This window comes from Balaenoptera physalus, assembly GCF_965194825.1.
Source record: "Balaenoptera physalus genome assembly, chromosome: 3".
Classification (NCBI taxonomy): domain Eukaryota; kingdom Metazoa; phylum Chordata; class Mammalia; order Artiodactyla; family Balaenopteridae; genus Balaenoptera; species Balaenoptera physalus.
The window spans coordinates 71,833,316-71,856,172 of record NC_138890.1 but is presented as its reverse complement, the minus strand read 5'-3'; the positions used below and the strand labels follow the sequence as shown (position 1 = coordinate 71,856,172).

The 22,857-nt window shown below is 42.4% G+C and overlaps 1 long non-coding RNA gene across 1 annotated transcript in view; it reads right to left on the bottom strand.

Annotated features, from left to right (window-relative positions):
* LOC309658879 overlaps nt 1-22,857 on the bottom strand; it is a 294,436-nt gene that overhangs the window by 47,370 nt on the left and 224,209 nt on the right. Inside the window, exon 2 of the long non-coding RNA XR_014262432.1 lies at nt 8,625-8,728. This is a non-coding gene — a long non-coding RNA (uncharacterized lncRNA). The remainder of the gene's footprint in view (nt 1-8,624; nt 8,729-22,857) is intronic.

Sequence of the window (22,857 nt, the reverse complement as noted above, 5' to 3'; positions counted from 1 at the left end):
CTACAACCAAGATTACTCTACCCAGCAAGGATCTCATTCAGATTTGATGGAGAAATTAAAATCTTTACAGACAAGAAAAAGCTCAGAGAGTTCAGCACCACCAAACCAGCTTTACAACAAATGCTAAAGGAAATTCTCTAGGCAAGAAACACAAGAGAAGGAAAACACCTACAATAACAAACCCAAAACATTTAAGAAAATGGGAATAGGAACATACATATCGATAATTACCTTAAATGTAAATGGATTAAATGCTCCCACCAAAAGACACAGACTGGCTGAAAGGATACAAAAACAAGACCCATATATATGCTGTCTACAAGAGACCCACTTCAGACTTAGGGACACATACAGACCAAAAGTGAGGGGATGGAAAAAGATATTCCATGCAAACGGAAATCAAAAGAAAGCTGGAGTAGCAATTCTCATATAAGACAAAATAGACTTTAAAATAAAGACTATTACAAGAGACAAAGAAGGACACTACATAATGATCAAGGGATCGATCCAAGAGGAAGGTATAACAATTGTAAATATTTATGCACCCAACATAGGAGCACCTCAATACATAAGGCAAATACTAACAGCCATAAAAGGGGAAATCGACAGCAACACAATCATAGTAGGGGACTTTAACACCCCACTCTCACCAATGGACAGATCATCCAAAATGAAAATAAATAAGGAAACACAAGCTTTAAATGATACATTAAACAAGATGGACTTAATTGATATTTATAGGACATTCCACCCAAAAACAACAGAATACACATTTTTCTCAAGTGCTCATGGAACATTCTCCAGGATAGATCATATCTTGGGTCACAAATCAAGCCTTGGTAAATTTAAGAAAATTGAAATCGTATCAAGTATCTTTTCTGACCACAACGCTATGAGACTAGATATCAATTACAGGAAAAGATCTGTAAAAAATACAAACACATGGAGGCTACACAATACACTACTTAATAACGAAGTGATCACTGAAGAAATCAAAGGGGAAATCAAAAAATACCTAGAAACAAATGACAATGGAGACACGACGACCCAAAACCTATGGGATGCAGCAAAAGCAGTGCTAAGAGGGAAGTTTATAGCAATACAAGCCTACATCAAGAAACAGGAAACATCTCGAATAAACAACCTAACCTTGCACCTAAAGCAATTAGAGAAAGAAGAGCAAAAAACCCCAAAGCTAGCAGAAGGAAAGAAATCATAAAGTTCAGATCAGAAATAAATGAAAAAGAAATGAAGGAGACAATAGCGAAGATCAATAAAAGTAAAAGCTTGTTCTTTGAGAAGAGAAACAAAATTGATAAACCATTAGCCAGACTCATCAAGAGAAAAAGGGAAAAGACTCAAATCAATAGAATTAGAAATGAAAAAGGACAAGTAACCACTGACACTGCAGAAATACAAACGATCACGAGAGACTACTACAAGCAACTCTATGCCAATAAAATGGACAACCTGGAAGAAATGGACAGATCCTTAGAAATGCACAACCTGCCGAGACTGAACCAGGAAGAAATAGAAAATATGAACAGACCAATCACAAGCACTGAAATTGAAACTGTGATTAAAAACCTTCCAACAAACAAAAGCCCAGGACCAGATGGCTTCACAGGCGAATTCTATCAAACATTTAGAGAAGAACTAACACCTACCCTTCTCAAACTCTTCCAAAATATTGCAGAGGGAGGAACACTCCCAAACTCATTCTACGAGGCTACCATCACCCTGATACCAAAACCAGGCAAAGATGTCACAAAGAAAGAAAACTACAGGCCAATATCACTGATGAACATAGATGCAAAAATCCTCAACAAAATACTAGCAAACAGAATGCAACAGCACATTAAAAGGATCATACACCATGATCAAGTGGGGTTTGTTCATGGAATGCAAGGATTCTTCAATATACGCAAATCAATCAACGTGATACATCATATTAACAAATTGAAGGAGAAAAACCATATGATCATCTCCATAGATGCAGAGAAAGCTTTCGACAAAATTCAACACCCATTTATGATAAAAGCCCTGCAGAAAGTAGGCATAGAGGGAACTTTCCTCAACATAATAAAGGCCATATATGACAAACCCACAGCCAACATTGTCCTCAATGGTGAAAAAGTGAAACCATTTCCACTAAGATCAGGAACAAGACAAGGTTGCCCACTCTCACCACTATTATTCAACATAGTTTTGGAAGTGTTAGCCACAGCAACAAGAGAAGAAAAAGAAATAAAGGAATCCAAATTGGAAAAGAAGAAGTAAAGCTGTCACTGTTTGCAGATGACATGATACTATACATAGAGAATCCTAAAGATGTTACCAGAAAACTACTAGAGCTAATCAATGAATTTGGTAAAGTAGCAGGATACAAAATTAATGCACAGAAATCCCTTGCATTTATATACACTAATGACGAAAAATCTGAAAGTGAAATTAAGAAAACACTCCCGTTTACCATTGCAACAAAAAGAGTAACATATCTAGGAATAAACCTACCTAAGGAGACAAAAGACCTGTATGCAGAAAATTATAAGACACTGATGAAAGAAATTAAAGATGATACAAATAGATGGAGAGATATACCATGTTCTTGGATAGGAAGAATCAACATTGTGAAAATGACTCTACTACCCAAAGCAATCTACAGATTCGATGCAATCCCTATCAAACTACCACTGGCATTTTTCACAGAACTAGAACAAAAAATTTCACAATTTGTATGGAAACACAAAAGACCCCGAATAGCCAAAGCAATCTTGAGAACGAAAAATGGAGCTGGAGGAATCAGGCTCCCTGACTTCAGACTATATTACAAAGCTACAGTAATCAAGACAGTTTGGTACTGGCACAAAAACAGAAATATAGATTAATGGAACAGGATAGAAAGCCCAGAGATAAACCCACGCACATATGGTCACCTTATCTTTGATAAAGGAGGCAAGCATATACAGTGGAGAAAAGACAGCCTCTTCAATACGTGGTGCTGGGAAAATTGGACAGGTACATGTAAAAGTATGAAATTAGAACACTCCCTGACACCATACTCAAAAATAAACTCAAAATGGATTAAAGACCTAAATGTAAGGCCAGACACACCAAACTCTTAGAGGAAAACATAGGCAGAACACTCTATGACATAAATCACAGCAAGATCCTTTTTGACCCACCTTCTAGAGAAATGGAAATAAAAACACAAATAAACAAATGGGACCTAATGAAACTTAAAAGCTTTTGCACAGCAAAGGAAACCATAAACAAGACCAAAAGACAACCCTCAGAATGGGAGAAAATATTTGCAAATGAAGCAACTGACAAAGGATTAATCTCCAAGATGTACAAGCAGCTCATGCAGCTCAATAACAAAAAAACAAACAACCCAATCCAAAAATGGGCAGAAGACCTAAACAGATATTTCTCCAAAGAAGATATACAGATTGCCAACAAACACATGAAAGAATGCTCAACATCATTAATCATTAGAGAAATGCAAATCAAAACTACAATGAGGTATCATCTCACACCGGTCAGAATGGCCATCATCAAAAAATCTAGAAACAATAAATGCTGGAGAGGGTGTGGAGAAAAGGGAACCCTCTTGCACTGTTGGTGGGAATGTAAATTGATACAGCCACTATGGAGAACAGTATGGAGGTTCCTTAAAAAACTAAAAATAGAACTACCATACGACCCAGCAATCCCACTACTGGGCATATACCCTGAGAAAACCATAATTCAAAAAGAGTCATGTACCAAAATGTTCATTGCAGCTCTATTTACAATAGCCAGGACATGGAAGCAGCCTAAGTGTCCATCATCGGATGAATGGATAAAGAAGATGTGGCACATATATACAATGGTTATTGTATATATGTGCCACATCTGTAGTGAGGTGGATGGAGTTAGAGTCTGTCACACAGAGTGAAGTAAGTCAGAAAGAGAAAAGCAAATACAGTATGCTAACACATATATATGGAATCTAAGGGAAAATAAAGGTCATGAAGAACCTAGTGGCAAGACGGGAATAAAGACGCAGACCTACTAGAGAATGGACTTGAGGATATGGGGAGGGGGAGAGGTAAGATATGACAGGGTGAGAGAGTGGCATAGACATATATACACTACCAAATGTAAAATAGATAGCTAGTGGGAAGCAGCCGCATAGCACAGGGAGATCAGCTCGGTGCTTTGTGACCACATAGAGGGGTGGGATAGGGAGGGTGGGAGGGAGGGAGATGCAAGAGGGAGGAGATATGGGGATGTATGTATACATATAGCTGATTCACTTTGTTATAAAGCAGAAACTAAAACACCATTGTAAAGCAATTATACTCCAATAAAGATGTTTAAAATAAATAAATAAATTAAAAAAAAAAAAAAGAATAAGCCTTGCGTTTTGTTCTGGAGGAGGTCAAAGTAGAGACAAAGGCATAAGCAAGTGATACCAAGACTCCAGGAGCAACGCTGCTGTCAAAACAGCTGCGGGATCACGGGTGGGAGACACTAGGCTGTGGAGGATGCTTCCTAGAGGAGATGACACTTGCAGGTCAGGAAGGATGGCCAGGGGGGAGGGGGTAGAAGTTCTGCATAGAGAGCAAAGCAGGAAGATGAACATGTGGTATGTTCAGTGAAGGACAGCATGTTCTGTGTCTGGGGAAAGGGGAGAAGGGGCTGAAGGAAGTGGGTTGGGGTCATTTCATGTTACTGTAGTTTCCCATAAGATCACCAGATACTTTTTTTTTTTTTAAATAGAAACAGCTAGTGGCAGTGTAAAAGATGCATTCATTAGCGAGGGAGAGAGAAGCCAACTTGGAAGATATAAAAACAGTCTCAGCTGGAAACGAGCAAGGCCTGGATTACGGCAGCAGCGCCCAGGACAGATGAAAGCAAGATGTCCCACAGCCAGGTGATGACGCCAGCTCAGAGCAAGTGTTGCCTCTGCCCCCAGACAATGGCGGTACCATCCGTGAGGACGGTCTTCCAGGCCAAGGATCTGTTTCCATAGCAAGAAAGGCTTTGGACAGTGGATACATACGTAGGATACATCTTTGGTCCTCTGCTGGCTCTAAAGGATTTCAGCTCATGAGAGGTCCATGTTCTGTTCTGGCTACGGATTGTGGAACATTTGCGTTCTGCCTCATTATTCCAGGGTCTCAAGCCAAGAGGAATTGTGTAATTTTTGGAGTGTATCTGACTTATCTGAGGCAGGCTGGAAAAACTCAGGTCCCATACTAGGGAGGCTCTCAGAGATCCCTCTCTGAAGAACGTCCTCTTCTCTGAAATGTCCTCATGCCCTCTCCAGGCATGTAAGACCCCTACTGTGTAAACTGCAGATGGCTGCTGGGATTTGCCTTCTGAGTTACAAACGTACTCCAAAGCACCTTCTTGCCTCCCAGCTTCTCCTCTTCTCTCCCTTCCCTGTAAATTTGGCTAAGGATACTTTATGCAGAGTGGAATTCTTTGGCTTTCAAATGAGACAACACACGGCCAGAGCCTGCTCCCCTGTCGCTAGAGGGCACCAGTTGAACGTAAAATGTCGACATAACCGCCCATGAACTTCAAACACAGCAAAATCTCACAGAAGTGGTTTGCAATAACGTAGCGTCCGTACTACCCTGTCCTTATTAACTCCATTTCTGCAACTGAGTAAAACAAACATGCTGACTTTGACTTTTTAATGTTTTCAGACTTCTTCTTTTTTTTTTTTTTTTGGAAAATCTCAGAGTTCTAGCTGAAATATGGAAAGGCCCTTTACAATTACATGTCGTAGTTACAGAGGCCACTTTTGCTCTATTTGGAATTTTTTTTTTTTTAACATCTTTATTGGAGTATAATTGCTTTACAATGGTGTGTTAGTTTCTGCTTTATAACAAAGTGAATTAGTTATACATATACATATGTTCCCATATCTCTTCCCTCTTGCATCTCCCTCCCTCCCACCCCTCCCTATCCCACCCCTCTATGTGATCACAAAGCACCGAGCTGATCTCCCTGTGCTATGCGGTTGCTTCCCACTAGCTATCTATTTTACGTTTGGTAGTGTATATATGTCCATGCCACTCTCTCACTTTGTCACAGCTTACCCTTCCCTCTCCCCGTATCCTCAAGTCCATTCTCTAGTAGGTCTGCGTCTTTATTCCTGTCTTGCCCCTAGGTTCTTCATGACCTTTTATTTTTTTCCTTAGATTCCATATATATGTGTTAGCATACTGTATTTGTTTTTCTCTTTCTGACTTACTTCACTCTGTATGACAGACTCTAACTCCATCCACCTCACTACAAATAACTCAATTTCGTTTCTTTTTATGGCTGAGTAATATTCCATTGTATATATGTGCCACATCTTCTTTATCCATTCATCTGTTGATGGACACTTAGGTTGCTTCCATGTCCTGGCTATTGTAAATAGAGCTGCAATGAATATTTTGGTACATGACTCTTTTTGAATTATGGTTTTCTCAGGGTATATGCCCAGTAGTGGGATTGCTGGGTCGCTTTTGCACAGCAAAGGAAACCATAAACAAGACCAAAAGACAACTCTCAGAATGGGAGAAAATATTTGCAAATGAAGCAACTGACAAAGGATTAATCTCCAAGATTTGCAAGCAGCTCATGCAGCTCAATAACAAAAAAACAAACAACCCAATCCAAAAATGGGCAGAGACCTAAATAGACATTTCTCCAAAGAAGATATACAGATTGCCAACAAACACATGAAAGAATGCTCAACATCACTAATCATTAGAGAAATGCAAATCAAAACTACATTGAGGTATCACCTCACACCTATCAGAATGGCCATCATCAGAAAATCTACAAACAATAAATGCTGGAGAGGGTGTGGAGAAAAGGGAACACTCTCGCACTGTTGGTGGGAATGTAAATTGATATAGCCACTATGGAGAACAGTATGGAGGTTCCTTAAAAAACTAAAAATAGAACTACCATACGACCCAGAATTCTCTTTGAATTCATAGATTAGTAAGTTGGAGACATGGAGAACATGTTTTTAACAAAACTACATGGCTACATAGTCTTTGCTGCCGCTTTTCTGGCTCTTACCACGTGTTGGTTCATGTGTAAAAACCTTATATGAACTTTGCACACGGTTTAATTTCTGATCCTGCAACAAATGAAAATGGTTGGTATGGGCAGAATGTCTGCCCCGGATAGCAAAACTGCAAGATAAAACTCGCCAAGTCTCTACCCTGTAGTGTATAGTTGTTTCCATAAGACCTAGTCGTGATGTTCCATTGAAAGTTAAGAAAAACTGCTCAGATGCTGGTTGACGCCACCCTGCATGGGGCTGCACAGAAACAAAGCCGTAAAGAAACTGCCAACCATCCAGTTTCCACCGCTTGGCCTCAGGGTCCCAACCCCCTGTGCCAAGACCTTGCTGAAGTTCATACAAGCAAAACTGGGCTGATTCTCTCGCATCTGCTATGTTTTCCCTAATCCATAATCTTGTGCTTTGAAAGAAGAACAAAAAGAGGACAGTGAGTATTCACCACGGAACTATTTGGTTCTGTGGAGTGCGGACAGGGACTCTGCCTACCCCAGGCAGACCCCGTATCAGGTGAGCTGTAATTGGCACCTGGCAGGGGACACGGAACACGGGCTGTAGAAGCGAGTGCATTAGGGGCTCTGTGACAGCAGCTGCCGTGCATTTCTGAGTGCTGCCAGGCAGGATCTTCAATCACAGTGCTTTGTGCTGTGCCCTCTAAAAATGGAAATTAAACCACCAGCTCCTCACCAGGTTGTGAGCCTTGATGGATGAGCTTAATGAACCCAGGATAAAGGAATTAGCCTAAGTAGAAGGCCGAAAAAGGATTAAGCAGTGCGAGGTTTTCATGCCCTTGGAATCTCCATCTTCTCCAGGACTGAGGCAAGCGGGGTGAAGGGGGAGCTCCCTGTGTGAGGGCAGGGCCAGCCGGAGGACAAGTTCACATCACATACTGAGAAGCCACTGAATACCTGGCTCCAGGCTAGGTTTTGTTTTGTTTGTTTGTTTGTTTGTTTTAAATAGTATCAATTCTTTTTTTTTTTTCTTTCTATTTCTTTATTTTTTTGGGCTGCATTGGATCTTCGTTGCTGCGCGTGGGCTTTCTCTAGTTGCAGCGAGCAGGGGCTACTCTTCGTTGTGGTGCACGGGCTTCTCATTGCCGTGGCTTCTCTTGTTGCGGAGCACGGGCTCTACAGTGCAGGCTCAGTAGCTGTGACTCATGGGCCTAGTTGCTCCGCGGCGTGTGGGATCTTCCCAGACCAGGGCTCGAACCCGTGTCCCCTGCATTGGCAGGCGGATTCTCAACCACTGCGCCACCAGGGAAGCCCCAGGCTAGGTTTTATATCAGTTCAACTGTTTTAGGAACATTTACCCCTGTTTTATGGAGGAAGAAATGGGGCTTACACTTATTTTTAAAACTTGCCCACGATGACACTGCTCATTTTAAGAGGTAACAGAAGAGTAAATAACAGCCCCCACTGACCGTACACATACCCTGTACCAACAGCCATTCTCTGCTCTGGTCCTCACAACACTTCAAGGAAGGTATCATCACACCCACTTTGTACGTGAGAAACCTGAGGCCACGAGCGGTTAAATCACTTACCTGTATGCACCACCCCCTTCACCTCCTCCCGACTCTCTCGGCCCTGTTGCCACCCGTCAGGTATCCTCAGCCACACACCATGTCCGCAGATTAACTGCTTCATTCTAGAATTAAAAAACAAAAAAGACTGATAAATGAATTTATATGCATACCCTGGAAAAATTGTTAAAATCAGGTCACCGAGACCAGCATCCCCCAGGCGTCTTACATAGCAATGGCCCTGTGCTTCTGGCCACACCAGGGGTCCTGGGGCCAAACACATTTAGGACATTGAAGATGCTTTTTATCTTCCTCTCAGAGACTCCTAACCTTACCACATGACATCTGGGAAAACAGAAGACACTTTCTTGATAAAGGACAGCTCGTTTCATTTGCACGAAGCGCCTCTGCCTTGGCTACGTGACCTCGAAACTCAGCCTCCTCCCTGTGAAATGAGCCAGGACACATGAGAGCACCTAGAGCGGGCTCTTTATAAGCAGGGAGATTATTGCTACCATCATCTCCACCTGAAGACAAGGCTCCTGGAGCACGCCGGGGGCACACCTGCGGCCTCATCCAAGGGTGTGGGCCGGTCTTCCAGAACCTCCTTGACACAAGCAAAAGGGTAGTTGGGAAAAAGGCTGGGATTTTCAATCAGACAGTCCCAGGCCGCACTCTACTTAACCTTTCTGTGTCTGTTTCCTCATCATAGGATGAGGACTAAATAGTCCCTTCCTGCTACTTTTTGTGGAGATTAAGAAAGCAAAGAGCTCCACAAGTGCGGGTTGTTATCATTAGAAAGTCAAAGGATCACACCTGTCAAACATGAGGCTCTGATGCAACCCAGGAGAAACTGAACTTCCCCAAATGCATCTTAGAAGCCACTGTGGGAACAATGGCTTAACATTTATTTGGTCCAAAGCATATTTGAAGGTTAATCTTCTCATTCCTTCTTGGCAGAAAATCTGATCAACCGGCAGTAAAGGAAGGAACTGACTGGATGGAAAAACATTTAAGAGTGAATGAAATCCCCGAAAAAGGCTGCAGACCACTCTCTCCTCTTTGCCGGAGGGAGTCTGAGAAGGGACCTCGGACCCCATCTGCTGGGAGGCAGCCTGGGAAGGAGTGCAGGGGCCCGGCCAAGTGAGGGCAGGGGTGGCAAGGTGGAAATGCATGCCCATAAGGGACACTGTCTATTAATTTCTCAAGCTTCCACATAACCCTTTAAATAAGCTCAACCTGTTTCCATCCGAGTAACTGTCTCATTCCATTGACGTCTAATCTGAAGGAATAATAGGTATTTCTCTGGAAAAATACTGAGCAATTCGAGGTCCCTCCTCCCTCGCTTGGCTCCCATCCTGTGTAAGATGGAGCACATGGCCTTGTAGACTCCGAGAGCCAGAGGACGCTGACAGTGGGTGAGGCAAGGTGCGGGCAGAGGAAGCAAAGGTTGGGGAAAGTCAGAAAGTTATTCGGAAGGACAGAGAGACTTCTTTCCTCAAGACTGCTTACGTTACACCTTCTTCCCAGAGGCTAATTAAGTCCCGCAGGGGCAGAGAGAACCAACAGCCAAGAAAACTTAGCATGCAAGTTACCAGTAAAGAAGAAGAAAGAACATGTGTTTGTGCATATGTGTGTGTTTCTATATCAAAAACAGAAAATGTATACTCTGCCAATCACATGGGAGGGCAGCAATTTAGGTATGATTAGACATATTAAGTCATTCAAAGGACTTTGACATCTTAAAACAGTGCACTTAATAAGTTGTCTTTGTTACTTAAAAAAATAAATCTCTACTAAAGGGAATTCACTGGAAGTGCAACTGGCTTTTTCAGATTAAGGCAGGGGATGCATGCTTATGGTTGCTGAATACACATGGAAACACTTGTATCAAAGTAGCTGCTCAATAAATGTTACTATCTTTCTCCTTTCCTGTTCTTTCGTCAAAAAGGGATGATAGAAACAAAGGCAGGTAGGAGGGAGAAGAAATAGGGAAAGAGGAAAGAAAAAAGGAAGGAAGGAAGCTGAAGAAAGAAAAAAATTTCCCCAAAGACTCTACCTGCCAAGACGTGGAAGAAATTTGTGCGTTTAAATAGTGATGATACTTGTAGATATTTTAGGCAGTTTTCCACAGTATGTGAGTAAATCCCATAGTATGGGAGGCTTTTTAAAAATTAGACTTTACAACCAACTCGCTATATAACACCAACTGCATATCTTAAAGAGACATGACCACAGGGCAGATTGCACAGTTCCTCCTATGCTTATTTCTTATCTCTGAGTGTTTGTCTAAAAGAAAAAAAGGGTTTTTTTTCTTAGCAGCCGTAGTGAACTGTACCTTTAAAAACTAACCTTTGAAATCAGGCTGTGACCATTTTGTTGACCTTCGTTGGACCATATGATTCTCTTGAAGTCCAAAGGCGTGAATAGATCTCTTTGTGTGCTCAGCCCTCATCCAAGCCAGGCTGGCCTGGTTTTGTTTTGGCGTGTCCACGAGAATGACACAGACAAGTAGGTTTTGATTTCCAGATACACATAAGTAGATGTGGTTTCCTTTCCAGGAAAAGGGCACGATGGCTAATATGCTTTAATTTATACGGACGGTGCTCTTTTAGAAGCCCGTCCTGCAGCTGGGGCTTGGTCAAAGTGGGTCCTTCAGCAAGAAGCACCGCTCCCAAATGCTCACTGGTAGGCTGTCAGTCTGGAAAGCCACGGAGGCAAGGAGGTGGGAGGGGAAGACGGATGGAGGAAGAATTTGGTGGGCAGGAGCCCAGACAGCTCACTGTAAAGGTTTCCTAAATTTCACATGCGTCCAAATTTTATTTCTCTGGATCTGCTTTTCTTTGTTTTAGTTATTTCCTGTTTTTCAGGCACAGGTGATCCTTTTATCTGGAAACACTGACCGCTATATTTTTTTCTGACGTATAGTTTTCTGCTGGATAAGATTTCTATAAAAATTTGGTTGATTTGGTCCAATCAGCTTGGTGTCAATTTTCCAGTTGTGTACAAGGTTCCTTGGTGTCACAAGCGAAAGCTGTAACTTAACCACCCCCAAAGCTCAACAACATTTACAGAGGCCCCAGAACAATGACTTTTTGGATAAGTGAACTTTGGTAAGTTTAAGCAAAGAGGAAAATAGGTAGTGCCTTTTTGAGCGTCAGGACTCGTCTCTGCTAGGTGGCCACTCGGCCGGTTTGACCGCAGTGCTGGGAAGGTCGAGCGAGGCTGCCTCAGTTTCCAGGCTGGCTAGCTTTGCATAGATGACAATTTTCACTTGACCACGGGCTGAACCCCTAAGCCTGGGGACATGTCTATATTGCTTAGTGGGGACTTTAAAGCAAAGCGTCCACTGCAGCTTTTCCAGCCCCATACTGCACATTTGTCCTTTGTTCCCTGACAACCCAGAGAGACAAAGGCACCTCTGTCCTTTGTTTGGTTGGCCTCCCCTCTGTGGGGCTTTCTGCTCCCTCTCCTATTCTAACTCCATTAAGACTCTTCCTGTGACCGGAAGGTGAGAAAAGAAACACATTTCAAAGAGTAAAAACAAGTGTCCAGGAAGGATCTTGTCATTAGGTTGAGACAAATGAAAAACCAGGCCTCCTTCTCCATCTGGGTCTGGAGCAGCTGAGGGGGAATCATCATCGAGGCTCTGAGTAGCCATCAGCAGAGCCGGCGCAGGCGCTGGGCGCCTCCCCTGTGTGCGTGTGACGGAGGCGGGACCCTGGCGGCCAGGGCGCCTCCCAGCAGCTGCCCTGTCCGCAGTTTGGATGGCTCTTGCTTCCCTTTGTTCCATGTCAGTTTTTCCCCTCCCCCCATCTAACACTCTCACCATCCCCCTTTCCTTTCCTTACTTGTCAGTGTTTACCCTCCACTCAAAACACTTGACTCCAATCACCTCCCATCCACCTAGCAGATCCCCTCAAGTCCCAGCTCTATAGCGTGGCCCCCTCTCTGTAGCATGTAATGCAGTAACGGCTATCAGCTACTGAGGGCTTATCACGTGCTTTTTATCTTGCTTAGGCGTTCCAGCCACCTTTGAGGGGCCGTGCTAATCAGGACAGGCTGAAGCTTGCAATAAGCAGTCGCAGAATTCAGCGAGACTATTTGTTTCCTGCTCTTGTGCAGAGTCTGGGGCACAAATTCCTGGCTGGCAGCACCTCCTGTGGGGCTCACTTTTAAGCTGTGAGCCCTGGGTTCCGTGCCCATCCTGGAGTTTTGGTGTAGAAGGCAGAGAGGATGTGGAGAATCGCAAGGATGTTTTAGGGAGACCTCTGAGTGGTGCCCCCCCCACTTCCCCCATCTTCTCTGGGCCACCAGTCTGACATATGGTCCCTCGTAGCTGCAGGGGAACCAAGAAATGCAGGATGAAGACAACACTGCATGGTGGATGCATCATGGTCGCTTCGACAGGTGGGTGCTGTCGTCCTGTCCACATAGGGAAACTGAGGCTCAGAGATTCAGAGTCATCAGCTAATACATGGGGAACCCCAATTCCAACCCTGTAAATCTGACTCCAGAACTACACTCTTCACCTTGTGTTATGATTTCTGTGACTCTCTCCCAATAAAAAGCTAGTCCCTCTTTTGTGTTAACACCTTACCTTTTACAAATCTTTGCTCCCCCGATTACCACAGGGCTGCACCTGTTGTACCAGACTATGAATGCCCCGGGGAGGAGGAAAACTCTTTTTCATAACAGTATCATCAGCAGAGAGCACTGGACCTGGGACACAGTGGGGCTCAATAAAAGCTTCATGAATGAGGAATAATTTTGCTTCATGTGTGAGCCCTTGAATGGGCCTCTGAGGCACTTCATAGTGACTGGATTGCTTCACTCTACAGCTTCTCTACGTGACTGTCAAGGAGTCTGGATTACTGCAGCAATCACCCCCATGTAGCTATTTTGAACCCAGCCATAGAACTGATCCTTTAAAAACATGTCACAGGTATCTTTCTGCTGCCCAAATCTCTCCAATGACAAAACTGAAACTGTACCCAGATCTCTGTTTCTTAAAGCATACGCTAATAAAAGAAACCAGGGCTCCTCAGAGAAATCGCTGATTTGAGGGCTGGGACAGGAAAAATATAAGATGAGCCTGGAGCATCTTAGAGTAAGTATCAGGAGATGAAGATATGCTAAAAACAAAACAAAATAAAAAACAGAGCATGTCAAATGGACACAGGAGCCAATGTGAAAGACTTCCCAATGTCCAAAGCCAGAACTATCGGAGAAACAAAATAAATAACAATAGTATCAGATTACAGTCCAAAGAACAAAATGATTGTCCGTGAGTTTATACTCATATAAATAAATGAATAACTGAATAAGGGAGAAGGCACAGAAGAATTCCTTACAGAAGAACTCCAAATATTAAACATAGAAGGAATTAAGGAAATAGAATATCACCATTAAAGCACCACTTGTTACAGTCAAGATCCACTGAGAGATGCTAATATTAGTGGGCAAAACTTTGAGAGAAGCAGGATGTTTTCATTGCTTCAAAGTACCTCCTCCAAAATACTCACTGCAGGAATACCAGGAAGTTATCTGGGTTTGGTTCCAGACCACTGCAAAATACAGCAAATATTGCAATAAAGCAAGGCACACGAATATTTTGGTTCCCCAGTGCATAGGAAATTTAGTGTACACTATGCTGTAGTATATTAAGTGTGCAATAGCATTATGTCTAAAAACTGTACATTCCTTAATTAAAAAAATACTTTATTGCTAAAAAATGCTAACCGTCATCTGAGCCTTCAGCTAGTCATAATCTTTTATGCTGGTGGAGGCTCTTGCCTCAGTAGTGATGGCTACCGACCGATCAGGGTGCTGGTTGCTGAAGCCTAGGGTGCCTGCAGCAATTTCTTAAAATAAGACAACAATGAGGTTTGCTGTATCAATGGACTCGCTTTCACTTGAACACTTAGAGGCCATTGTATGGTTGTTAATTGGCCTAATTTGAATATTGTTGTGTCTCAAGGAATAGGAAGGACCAAGGAGAGGAAGAGAGATGGGGAATGGCTAGTCAATGGAGCAGTCAGAAGTCACACATTTACCAATTAATTTTGCCATCTTATATGGGTGCACTTCCTGGGGCCCCCAAACAATTACAATAGTAACATCAAAGGTCGCTAATCGTAGATCACCATAATAAATATAATAATAGTAAACATATTTGACATGTTGTCAAAATTACCAAAATGTGACAGAGATATGAAGTGAGCAAATATTGTTGGAAAAATGGTGTGCATAGACTTGCCAAATGCAGGGTTGCACAAATCTTTGATTTGTAAAAAAACATAATATCTGTGAAGCGCAATAAAATGGGGTATGCCTGTAATTACTGAGGCGGTTTTAACATACATCCACAAATTCTCTGATGCTCCTCACTCCAGGATGTGGAAGCTATTTCTCCTCCTCCTGAGAGTGGACTGGACTTTTGATTCATTTCTAATGAATAGAATATGAAAAGGGGAAAATAGTAAACTTGCAGCAGAGAAACCTGGCAGACATCACTCGGATCAAGTGATCAAAGTTAACAACCCCAGTAGTAAACCATGGTGACATCGTGTTCCCCATCATATATGATGAGAAGGTCACTTCATTTTTGTCATCTTCCTCCCCAAAACCCATAACCTGCATTGTGAGAAAACATCAGACAAATCCAAATCAAGAGACATTTTACAAATACCTGACTAGTACTCTTCAAAAGCACCAAGGTCACAAAAAACAAGAATGAGAAGCTGTCACCGATTGGAGGAGAGTAAGGAGAGGTGATGACTAAGCCCAGCATGGAGTCCCGAGACAGGAAAAGGACATTAGTGGGAAAACCGTGAAACATGAATAAAGTCTGGAGTTTAGGTATAGTTTTAAACCAACGTCGATTACTTAGTTTTGGTAAATGTGCCGTGGTTATATAAGATGTTCACATGAAGGGAGACTGAGTGAAAAGTATTTGGGAACTTTCTGGATTATCATGGCAATTATTCTATAAATCGAAAATTATTTTAAAATAAAAGGTTTCTAAAAACACTGAAGAAAAAAACCTCTCCGTTTTACACTGAGTCAAATCTAAAGTCCTTTTCAATAGCCTGACATGACATGTCAGACTTTCAAAAGTCTGACATGATCCTCACCATTCCCTCTCTGTCCTTGTCTCCTCTCGTTCCCTCCCCACCTCAGGCAGCTTCAGCTGCATGGCTTTCCCTCTTGTTCCTCAGACCCTCCCAGCCTGCTCCCACCTCCGGGCCTTGGCGCTTATTGTTCCCTTTGGTGGGAAAGCTTCCCCCCAAATATCTTCATGGCTAGTTCCCTAATCTCTTGGAGATCTTTACTTGGATGTCTCCTAATCGTGAGACGTTCTTTGATCCGCCTGTGTAAAAGGACACACGTGTCCGGCATACCCCATACCCTCCCCTGCTTTGCTTTTCTCCATTGCTCTTAGCATCACCTGCCACTTTAATATATTTTGTTTATTTTTCCTTATTCTCCCTTGTGGTAGGCAGAATAATGGCCCCCAGAGATGTCCAGGTTCTAATCCCTGCAACTTATGACTATGCTGTCACACAGCAAAGGGGAAATTAAGGTTGTAGATGGAACTAAGGTTGTTAATCATCTGGCCTTGAGATGGGGAGGTTATCCTGGATTATCTGGATGGCCCAATATAATCACAAGGGTCTTTACAAGTGGAAGAGGGAGGCAGAATGTAAATTGGAGGGATTTGCTATAAGAATGACTCAGTCCTCCATTGCTGGTTTTGGACAATGAAGGGAGCTGTGAGTCAAGGACTGTGGGTAACCTCTAGATGCTGAAAAAGATGAGAAAACTCTTTCTTAGGGCCTTTAGAAAATTGTAGCCCTGCTGACACTTTGTTTTTAGCCCATTGGGACCCATGTCGGATTTCTGCTTTAAAGAACTGTAAGAGGAGTATTATAAAACTCTTAGAGGAAAACATAGGTAAGACACTCTTTGGCATAAATCACAGCAATATCTTTTTGGATCCGTCTCCTAAAGTAAAGAAAATAAAAACAAAAATAAACAAATGGGACCTAATTAAACTTGAAAGCTTTTGCACAGCAAAGGAAACCATAAACAAAATGCAAAGACAACCTATAGAATGGGAGAAAATATTTGCAAATGATGCGATCGACAAGGCCTTCAGTTCCAAAATATACGAACAGCTCATGCAGCTCAATATCAAAATGGGTAGAAGTCTCCAAAGAAGACATACAGACGGCCAAAAGGCACATGAAAAGATGCTCAACATCGCTAATTATTAGGGAAATGCAAATCACAACTACAATGAGGTATCACCTCACAACAGTCAGAATGGCCATCATCAAAAAGTCTACAAACAATAAATGCTCGAGAGGGTGTGGAGAAAAGGGAACTCGCCTACACTATTGGTGGAAATGTTAGCTGGTACAGCTACTATGGAGAACAGTATGGAGGTTCCTTAAAAAACTAAAAATAGAGCTACCATATGATACTGCAATCCCACTCCTGGGCATATATCCAGAGAAAACCATAATTCAAAAAGATACATGCACCCTGATGTTCATTGCAGCACTGTTTACAATAGCCAAGACATGGAAGCAACTTAAATGTCCATCAACAGAGGAATGGATATAGAAGATGTGATACATATATACAATGGAATATTACTCAGCCATAAAAAAGAGTGAAATAATGCCATTTGCAGCAACATGGATGGACCTAGAGATTATTATACTAAGTGAAGCAAGCCAGAGAGAGAAAGACAAGTATCATAAGATATCGCTTATATGTGGAATCTAAAAAAAAAAAACCACACACAAATGGACTTATTTCCAAAATAAAAAGAGACTCACAGACACATGTGTGGAGAGGGATAAATTAGGAGGCTGGAATGAACATATACACACAATTACGTATAAAATAGATAACCAGCAAGGACCTACTGTATAGCACAGAGAACTATACTTATTATTTTGTAATAAGCTGTAAGGGAAAAGAATCTGAGACAGAATATATATATATATATTCGCTGTGCTGTACAGCTGAAACTTAATACGATATTGTAAATCAACTATACATCAATAAAAAAATTTGAAAAATAAACACGAATGATAAGACTAAAAATATGTGTTGTTTTAGGCTACTAAGTTTCTGGTAATTTGTTACAGCAGCATAGGAGACTGACTCAGCATGAACGAAATCAATGACCCATTGCTAATGTCCATACGGCATCCTGGGCCTGACGAGTGCTGACATTTGGCCAATGTGGGAACTGCTGTACAAGGTGAGGACTTTTATCACACAATCTCCAGAAGTGATCAGCAAGTCAGTCAAGTTCTGGGAGCACAGGGCGTGTCTGAGGGTGTGCTGAGCGGGGGCGCGTGAGGAGGGACAGTACTATTGTGTTGAGTTCCTGCCGTTCACTCAGAGATGTCACAGGAATGCTCCATATCTTTGGGGTAAATGCTGTGAGTCAGGCCTTTACCATTTCTTGTGTTCAAGATTCCAGGTTTCTAGGTGGACTTGGACAACATTTCCAGGCACTTTGCCTGAGTGCCTGGCACCACCCTGTCTGCTATAGAGAGAAAACGGTCATCAGAGCATCCTGCAGTTTTAGGTTTAGGGCTGACTCTGAGGCATTAAAGAAATCTTACAAGAAGTTGATTTATGAAAGCAGTGCGAGCGCCTCTCTTATTTTTACTTAGAGTTCTTCTCAACTAGAGTCAGAACTTTGAGGGGTTATAGATTGATGGGTGAATTTGCTTGTTTTTATTATGTAGAATAACCGAAGAGCCAGAAGCAATATAACCAAAATACAAGAGAGCTTTATAAATAAAATATGAATGATAGATACTTGAAAGATAATGTCCCCAAGCACTTTAGAAATGATGAAAGTGCCCTAGAAATTTTTAGATGAATGGCTGTAAATTCATTTTGGAATGAGCTTTGGTTGTTAAATTTCCTTTTCTGAGTTAGTCAGCAAAAGTTCTAACTGGATATAAAACACAAATTGAACACCAGGCGCATCCACCATAAAGTGTTCATTGATGTATTTAATGTAGCTATAATCATGGTGTAGCAGTAGAAGACTTTGGTTGGCATGTGACAAGAAAACCCAACTCAGCTTGGCTAAAATGGTAATAGGAATTTACCGGCTTATATAACCATAAAGTCCCGAGGTAAGGCAGGCTTCAGCAAAGTTGATCCAGAAGTTTACAATGTCACCAGGACTGTGCTTTTGTTCCCTGCAGTTCTTTCAGTGCCACTCTCCAAGTTTGTTGGCTTTTTCTTGGACTGGCTTCTCTCACCACTATTGGTTCCCAGAGGGGTCAGCTTCCCTACTCACATTTGGTGGACAGAGCCACCCTGAAAAAAATCCCATCCCTGGGAAATTCAGAGTTGATGACAGCAGAGCAGAGGTCCCCAAACAAGGCCTGCAGGCAAAATCCAGCCAGCTTCCTGATTTTATAAATAAAGTTTTACTGGATCACAGCCACGCGCATTCACTTATACATTGCTCATGGCTGCTCTCACACGACAAGGGCAGAGCTGCGTAGTTAGCACAGAGACCTTCTATCACGCAAAGCTTAAAATATTTACTATCTGGCCCTTGACAGAAGAAGTTTGCTGACCTCTGAAGCACAGTCATAGGGAATAACTCTTTGAGATAACACTCAGCCCAGAAGCTGTTCTCTTCTCACCAATAGCAGTTAATTCATTCTATTTCTCTTTTCTTGTTCCCACCAAGAACAGATGGAACATTTTTCTCAGGCAAATACAGCAAGCAGCTTTCAAGTCATGAGTCAGACTTCCTGAAGTTTTAGGGTTTACATGAATCCTCATACTAGCTAATGGTTCCAGCAATAGCTATAGTTAGGAGAAATGGAATCACTGAGGACCGTACTGCAAAGTAATACTAATAGCACTCCTAGAGGCCAGATTCTGTCCAACACCCTCCCTAGATTAACCTCTCACAAAATCTTGTGACGTGTGTCCTATGATCATGCCTGCAGATGAGGCACGGAAAGATTAAGAAATGTCCCTGGTTTACACAGCTGGTAAGTGGCGTGGCTATAACTGAAAGCCAGCCTGTGGGACTCTGGAGTCCACAGTGCCGACTGGTCTTCGAGGCTGCCTCTCTGAACTGGAATTCACACCGAGCAAATGCAGACAGAGGCTAAGAATTATCTGTGGTTTGTGATGTGGCTCAACACACAACATGAAAATTGTGAGATGTGAAAAAAGAGCAGGGCCCTTCACATGACCAGACCAGGAAACAAAACAGAGGAAGTCAGGGACAGAAAATAAACCTTTCCTTTAGCCACGCTCACTAAAGGTTCAAGCAACATCCTGATGGGGAGGGCTTTGGAAGGGAATGCCTGAACCACATCACTGTTAGACAGAATGAGTTTCCTGGAATATGCTCCCCAGAAGTTGCTCCCTGGAAAAATAGTGCTGGGGTCAACTCATTTGTAGGAATACAGCATCCACCAACCCACTCAAGGAGATTCCCAGTGCACACATTAGGAGACTTTCCGAAAAGCTAGAGTAAGGAAACCTGTTTGCCATTTGCTTAACCCAGGACTTACTGAATTTAACTGACCACTGAACACTCTTTTGGGTATATATGAGGTCTATAAATATCCCAAAGAATAAACTTTTTTTAAATTGAAGTATAGTTGATTTACAATATTGTGTTAGATTCTAGTGTGCAGCAAAGTGATTCGGTTATACATATATATGTATATATCTTTATTCTTTTTTCAATTCCTTTCGATTTATAGCTTGTTACAAGATATTGAATATAGACTAAACAGACTCACAGACATAGAAAACAAACTTATGGCTACCAAAGGGGAAGGGGGGGGGGAGGGATAAATTGGGAGTATGGGATTAGTAGACGCACAGAACCAAAGAACAAACTTTTGATCCATTTTGTTGTATAATTTAAATGCATCATTTAAATGCTTAATAATATGAGTTATTCCACAGTCCATGATGTGAAAACCATTGCTTCTCAAGTTATCTTTTTTGGTTGTCTTTTTATAATCTTAGTAAAAGAGCCCTTCCAAGGTAATTAAAATAGGAATCTGAAGCAGATGGATTTCTGGGGGCCAGATGGACTGACCCAGCCAACCAGGTGAGCTTCCTTGCCAAAAGGTGCTGTGTAAGACCAGATCATGGGAAGGCCCGCAATATTAGGTTCACCCATTACAATGGAGCCATCATAAATAGTATTGCTATAATATACTGATATATGAAAGGGCTAAATTGTGCAGGATAACTAAGTAGGAAATCAGAATACAGGGAAAAAAACTGCAAATAGTACAAGTGATAAATTCAAAGGAATTTAAAGACTGAAGCTACGGGCATGGCAGGGAGTATTGCTAACAGGGGAGCGTGCATGGGAGGACTGAACGGCTGAGCTGGAGCTTAAAGGGTCTAGTGGACACGGGCGGGGCAGGGCAGGGGGAGAAGTTCGGGTGGGGCTCAGACCAGCAGGAACAGAGGCAGCCTGGATGGACACAGGGCTGGAGGCTTGGAGTGGGTGGAGGGTGTTGGCTGTGGTTGGTGAGATCTAAGAGGTAAATTGGCCCATTGCGTGGACGACCCTGAAAACCTGGCAGAGGAGTGTGGCTTTCATTCAGCTGATAACATTGTAGGTTTCCAAACATGATCAAAGTATGTGTTGTTTGACACAGATCTTGGGGGCTGCAGCATAAAAATGGATTGGGAGCTAAGAAGCTGAAAGAGGAAGTAGCATTCCCTTATGACAGAGGAGAAAGAGACTGTTAATGACTTTAATCTAGTTTCATGCTTCCAAGGGGGCGAATTTCCAAATTACCAAAGTTAAAGTCATTGATTTTATTTTTCATATATTTGTCCATAGGCACTGATTCTGTAAGCAACTGTAATTGACCCGACCCATTGTTTAATCACCGTCTTAATTTGGAAGATGATTTGCTTGCTGTCTTTGAAAATAACGTGTATGTCAAGGGAATATAACCATATACATTGTTTATCACAACGTCAGAAACGATTGCACGTTTTGGGAGCATTTCCTCCTGGATGCAATGTGGTGGGGCCTGTGAGAGGTGGTGGCCATGCTCAGCTGTCACTGCAAGGGTGCCTGATGGGAGCCCTGGGGTCCCACTGAGGGGGAGAGCAGGAGAGGGGCAGGAGTGGGGCCTCATCTGTCTGGCTCGTAAGTACGTGCAGGTTAGGGTTAATTGCTCTTGCCAGGCTTGGGCCATTTCAGTGACTTTTCATTCTCAAGGGCAGAGCCTCAAATGCCATCATCTCACTTTGTGACCCTGTCTCATGCCGCCCAAATCGTGGGCATCGAGTCCTGCTTTGAGGTCTGGTCCAAGTCAGTAACATATTTTGAAGAAACTTCTGCTTTCCACAGGCTTGAAACATAATGTGAGTCCTGACTGAAGTCTTTGGAGTGGGGATTGCATCTTATAATGTATAAATGAACTGCCTTGAAACCTCTCTGCCTGTTCAGCTCCGTGAAGCCCCACGTTGCCCAGCAGTGGCTTCCTCCAAATCTCTTCCCGCCATCTCTGTAAGTCTTCGCGACCCTCTGGCTTTCTTTTCATTGCTTTTGATTCTTAGGCTTGTTTCCTCCTTTGTCTGTTGCTTCTGAAAGTTTTCCTTTTCAGAGAGCTCAAGCTTTTTCTTTCTTTCTTTTTTCTAAAGTTACATAAAAAAAGGTAGCATCTCTAAGTATTTTTCTTCAATTTTACCCACTACACCACCCAGGAGACAAAGGCTGGGAAGTTGAGAAATTCAGCTAAAGAATCTTTCTTAGAAAGCGGAGGAGAGTAGAACATGGTGAAAACTATGTTTGCATAATATTGTGCCTGCCTCGCAAACAGATGGGGGGTGACCCACATTACTAAGAGCCTGGAACTTTTTAATCCAGATTATCTGCCGATTAACTCAGGCAAAGATGATCTCTGGAAAGTAGAAAGCTGATTACTGCTAGCAAATAAATGGGCTCTAAACTCTAGTAGGTGCCTAAAGAAAACACTGACTTCAAATGAGTTGGCTCCTTTGCTAAAGTTTTCTACCACTTAGAAGCAAGTGTTTGGACACCCTGATTTATAAGATGAAAAGACTCGTGCACCAGGCCGGGGGCCCTGAATATTGAGTGAGGCCACCTTGCTTCCTGTGGTTGTAGTTTTATATAAACCATTTCAGAAATTTCTGGATGTTATTTGAGGGCTGAAATGATGACTTGCCAGCTTCATGT